At 45.4% G+C, this 5,684-nt stretch overlaps 1 pseudogene across 1 annotated transcript; it reads right to left on the bottom strand.

Annotated features, from left to right (window-relative positions):
- Positions 1-1,603: 1,603 nt before the first annotated feature.
- Positions 1,604-2,114, bottom strand: LOC100581298 (annotated as a pseudogene). The gene has a single exon (XR_001115213.2). The product of XR_001115213.2 is annotated as a small ubiquitin-related modifier 2 pseudogene (transcript).
- Positions 2,115-5,684: the final 3,570 nt, after the last annotated feature.

Raw genomic sequence — 5,684 nt, forward strand, 5'->3', positions numbered from 1 at the left:
TTTCTTTCTCCTTTTGGGGTTTATCCAGGCAAGAAGCATTAACTATATAGAGATGCGTCTCCAGTTGGGGATTTTGATTTGGGGCTGGATCACTTCTAGAAGTTGTGGGCGATTAACGCTTTTCTTATGCTGTTATGTTTGAGTATGAATTCCTTAGGGCGGGCTGAAGACATAAATGCTTTATTCATTTTTGTGTTGTTCATTGTTGTGTTATTCTTCTGTGTTGTTCAATAGGCATGAGTTGAATTAAGTCAGTACTAAGGAGCAGGATAGAGATAAAAGAACTTCAGACCGTATCTTTTTTCTTTTCTTTTTCTTTTTTTTTTTTTTTCTGAGATGGAGTCTCACTCTGTCGCCAGACTGGAGTGTAGTGGTGCAATCTTGGCTCACGGCAACCTCCACCTCCCAGGTTCAAGCAACTTTCCTGCCTCAGCCTCCTGAGTAGCTGAGACAACAGGCGTGTGCCACCACGCCCAGCTAACTTTTGTATTTTCAGCACAGACGGGGTTTCACCGTGTTGGCCAGGCTAGTCTCCAACTCCTGACCTCATGATCGGCCCGCCTCAGCCTCCCAGAGTGCTGAGATTACAGGCATGAGTCACCGTGCCCTGCCAGACTATTTCTATTGAAACTGCTGAGATAATCTTTTGAATCCAAAAGTAAGTATGATCACTGAGTCCATTGTAAGTATGATCTCCAGATTTTCACTAATCAGTTGTTTGAAAACCTGGAGATCATACACACAATGTCAAAGTTTTAGCTTCTTTTGAGGAATTGGGAGAAAGAGCAACCCTTGGTCTACTTTCCTACAGAGAAACAAATGAAAGTGCTGGGAAGGGGCCACCTGGTCTTGCCTGGGATCCACTCTCCTGACCACAGCCTCAACAATGGGCAGTGTAAGACAATGGTCTTAGATGAATCACAGGTGCATATTGCCTTTTGGGTCCTGTTGGTGACTGAGTTTTGGATCCCTGGCCTGTGCAGCCCAAACTGCAGGGTGGCTCTCTCTCTTTTAGCGCACATTGGATTTGCTCACACCATCGTCAGATATCCATTTCCATTTATTTTATTCTGTAGTGACATAATCATAGTCCCTGATCCCTAACATGAAATAAAGGACATTCTTGGCATTTGCATTCTACATTTTTCTTTTCATTTTAAACAAGAAGTTTATTTAAACAACAAGACACTTGACTTGAAGGGAAAACTATCTAGGACTGTTTTTTGTTTTAGAGTAATTTATCCCTACCTAAAGACAGATTGCCCTACATGTAACAGCTACGTACAAAAAAGTTATAAAATTGTCCTTGGTTTTATAATGATAAATGTAAAACGTTAAAATTCTCCAGTTGAACAAGGTATGCAAGGATTTTTATGTTTCTGTTGTTGTTAAAACAGTGAGAGCAAAATAACTTACTGGAATGTAAAGATAAGAGCTGAATGAGCATGCCACTAATGGAGGAAGGGGATATTTTCACAGAATCAGTATTTTTCCCCATCCCGTCTCCACTGGATGTCAATCAAAATATACCATTGGCTGCTTAATTTTAAAAAATGCAATATGCTTGTGCACATATACCAGTTACTTTATATACAATAAAGGAATGGGGAAGGGGGAAATGAAAGAAGGGAGAAAACTATATGATAGTAGTCAGGATGTGGTGGAACCAAATTGCAGTTTTCTAATTGCGAATGTAATCTTGGTCTTTAAAGAACAGAGTTCTGGAGTAAAGAAGCAGGTTCCCTTTTCAGTAGACACCTCCCGTCTGCTGTTGGAACACATCAATTGTATCTCCATCCTCCATTTCCAACTGTGCAGGTGTGTCTGTTTCATTGATTGGTTGCCCGTCGAATCGGAATCTGATCTGCTTCATTGACAATCCCTGTCGTTCACAATAGGCTTTCATTAGTTTATTAAGTGGTGTATGCCTCTTAATCTTAAACTGCACCACAGAACCATCCTGCCCCGCCACCTTCAAATTAATATGATCGTTGTTCTCAGTCTTGACTCCTTCCTTGGGCTTTTCGTCGGCCATGGCGAGCGCCGGAGTCTCCTCAGCTGCTGCTTCATGAAAGAGGTACCAGGTCCGCACCAAAAAAGCACATGAGCAGCACCAGGAGGCTTCATTCTACATTTTGTGCACCTAGGAACTATTCTCCATGTGCTAAAGTGTAGAAATCCTAAAATGAGTTACTTTGCACCTGTCTACCCCCATTGCAGTGAGAGTGTCATGAAGGTGGGACAGGGAGCTTGTCTGTAATTAACTACTGCTCAACCCCTTGCATCTAACACAGTATCTGGCTCATCAAAGAAGGAAGGAAGGGTTAAATGAATGAATGGCATAATCTCTGTCCTCAAGGAACTCACCCTCTGTAAACACACCAAGGAATGTTCTGCAATAGGCGCTCTGAGAGGGAAGGAACGAGGGACTCTAGAAATTAAGGGAAGGGGTACCTGACCCAGCAGGGGGAAGGTCAGAGAAGTTTTGAGAAGGACACAGTGATATACGAGCAGGGACTTATAGGGTGAATATAGTGGGTCAGCCTCCAAGGGAACAAGTATTGAGAGGTGGAGGGAACAGAATGTGCAAAAATAGGAGAGCACAGAGCACAAACATGGACTTTGCTCCCTCACTAGACTGTGGGCTACCTCTTGCTCACTGTTTTCCCAGAGTCTAGAGTAGTGGTTGGCAAAAACTAGACATTCAGTACTTCAGTAAGTGTTTGTTAAATGAGTACGTGGAGGAGTAAGGAATGAAGCTTTAGCTGTGATGTAGACATGGCATTGAATCCAGGTTGAATGCACTGGAATGCTGGGGTGAGGATAGAGAGGAAGGGATCTATCTGATAGTGGTTTGAAACCAGTGGAGACGGTAGAGATGGGTTGGTTGGGTGAGCAAGTATGAACACGCTCTGGCTTTATCCTATCCTGAAGACCACATAGGCCCTGTAAGGAGGATCTCAAAGAATCTCAAACCCAACTCCCGGGACCTTCCAGTTAACGCCCAGAAACACACCACCTCCTCTGCATTTTTCAGCAGAGCAAAAAAGGTTCTAGGCTATTTGGATTCAAAAGATTATGTCAGCCTTTCCCTGATTTAAGCCTATTAGCTCAAATTTAGAGGTTAGGAGCAAAGCAGTCAATCAGTATCTACCACGTTCTCTGGCGCACTTAGGGTAATGATTTTATATACTCTGCTCAGTTCTTGAGGTTGGGGGTGGGGTGAGGGGCAGGAAACATTATTTCCTCTATTGAAATCCCCAACTACATCTATCATTCAGTCAGTGAGTTGTATGAGGCCTGTGCCATGTGAGAAGGCTTTTCCATCACACTTATCACATCTCATGAGGCAGGTGCTATGAGTGCTGAGTGCCAGCCTCTGTTTACTCTAAAAGCTGAGATCTGAGACCTTGTGCCTGCTCCCAACACCTGTCATGGTTCTACTGTCTTGCACTCTGTGAACCAACCCTATGCCACCCACGGTGCTTCTGGGGCCCTGAACTGCCCCAGAGGGGAGAGGTCCTTCAGGAGGACCGTCCTTCCTTTTGCTCCATCGTGGTAAACCTGCCTTTCCCTGAATAACTTTGTCTTAGGTTTGTTCCTTAGAAGCAGAGCCTGGGATAAGGAATCTTGTGCAAATAAATTACTGAGGAAGTATTCTGCCAGAAAATCTGGGAAGCAGCAGTGGAAGTAGGATAGGGCAGGGGAAGAAGATAACTAAAAGTGTGGTTTCCAGAGAGCCCTGATCCTGGGAGGAACTCTGGAGCGGGAATTGCACTCCAGGGCTTATCCCACCCAAAGGAAGGGAACTGGCTGTCAGTCCTGGCCATGGGAAAGTGCAAGGCCAGTGGGGTGGGTGGTGGGTGGTGAAACTCTGAGGCAGCTCTGGTCAGCCCAGGGCAACCCCCAGCCCAAGGCAATCCCTAGGAAAAGGAAGCAGACATCCAGCAAGGGTATTGGGTGGACCACTGACAGTATCTGCCGCATACCTGCTGACCGTCAAAGGCAGATGCTTTAGAGGTTATCATCTCAGCAAATAGATCCAGCGTCAAATCCTATCTCCTCCACTCAGAGCGAGCGACCTCAGGCAAGTCACCTAACCTCACAGAGCCTCCATTTCCACTTTTGCAAAATGGGAATACTGTGAATTTCTAACTTCCAGGATTGTTAGGATTTAGCAAGACAATGCAAGTGAAAGAGATTAGCATAATGCCTGGCCCTTGGTAAGTCCTGACCGCTGTTATCACACTTCTTGCCACTGCTGCTATCCTAACAGGTTCAAAGTTAGAAAAGGTTCTGCCCGACTGGGGTTCTGATCTTTTGCTGAAGGATTCCTTATTCCTCTGAAGCACAAAGGGACGTTTTGCTAGAGAGTAACACTGGAGAAATAGGTATGTTTATGAGTAGTATGCATAGTTTTGAAAGCTAAGCTTGGTAGGAGCCTAGTTACAAATCTGGTTGGCATTTGGCAGGTCATGACACATCCTTGGGGTCCAAAGCCTCCTGAGAACTTCTTAAAAAAGAATGAGTTGTTCAGACAGCCTTCGCCAAGAAGTATGTCAATAGTCAACACCTTATTCCCATGTGAACCTCATGCAAATACAGAGCCACAAATTGCTTGCAAATTGCTGTTGCCAGTTACCAGAGTACTTACAGGAGAAGCTTCCTTCCCTAAATTCTTAGCGAGTTTCTGATATGAAATGTAAAGATTGTTACTATTAAATTTTTATTTTATTTTATTTTGAGACAGAGTCTCGCTCTGTTGCCCACGCTGGAGTAGAAGGAAGGAAGAAAGGAAGGAAGGAGGGAGGGAGGGAGGGAAGGAAGGAAGGAAGGAAAGAAGTAAGGATGGAAGGAAGGAAAGAAGGAAGGAGGGAAGGAGGGAAGGAAGGCGGGAAGGAGGGAAGGAAGGAGGGAAGGAAGGAGGGAAGGAAGGAGGGAAGGAAGGAGGGAAGGAGGGAAGGAAGGAGGGAAGGAAGGAAGGAAGGAGGGAAGGAAGGAAGGAAGGAGGGAAGGAAGGAAGGAGGGAAGGAAGGAAGGAGGGAAGGAAGGAAGGAGGGAAGGAAGGAGGAAGGAAGAAGGAAGGAAGGAGGGAAGGAAGGAGGGAAGGAAAGAAGGAAGGAAGGAGGGAAGGAAGGAGGGAAGGAAAGAAGGAAGGAAGGAGGGAAGGAAGGAGGGAAGGAAAGAAGGAAGGAAGGAGGGAAGGAAGGAGGGAAGGAAAGAAGGAGGGAAGGAAGGTAGGAAGGAGGGAAGGAAGGTAGGAAGGAGGGAAGGAAGGAGGGAAGGAAGGAGAGAAGGAAGGAGAGAAGGAAGGAGGGAAGGAATGAAGGAAAGAATGAAGGAGGGAATGAAGGAAAGAATGAGGGAAGGAAGGAAGGAGGGAAGGAAGGAGGGAAGGAAAGAAGGAGGGAAGGAGGGAAGGAAGGAAGGAGGGAAGGAAAGAAGGAGGGAAGGAGGGAAGGAAGGAAGGAGGGAAGAAAGGAGGGAAGGAAAGAAGAGAGGAAGGAAAGAAGGAAGGAAGGAAGGAAGGAAGGAAGGGAAGGAGAGATGTTATGAGTTAGAATGGAAATTACCACATTAAAAAATTCAAACTCATCTATGGTGGTATAAAGCCTATCAGTGATTGTGTGTGGTTGGGGGAAGGGAAGAGATGGATTATAGACATGCTTGAGGAAACTTTTGCA

The sequence above is a fragment of the Nomascus leucogenys genome, chromosome 2 (assembly GCF_006542625.1).
Source record: "Nomascus leucogenys isolate Asia chromosome 2, Asia_NLE_v1, whole genome shotgun sequence".
NCBI classification, from domain to species: domain Eukaryota; kingdom Metazoa; phylum Chordata; class Mammalia; order Primates; family Hylobatidae; genus Nomascus; species Nomascus leucogenys.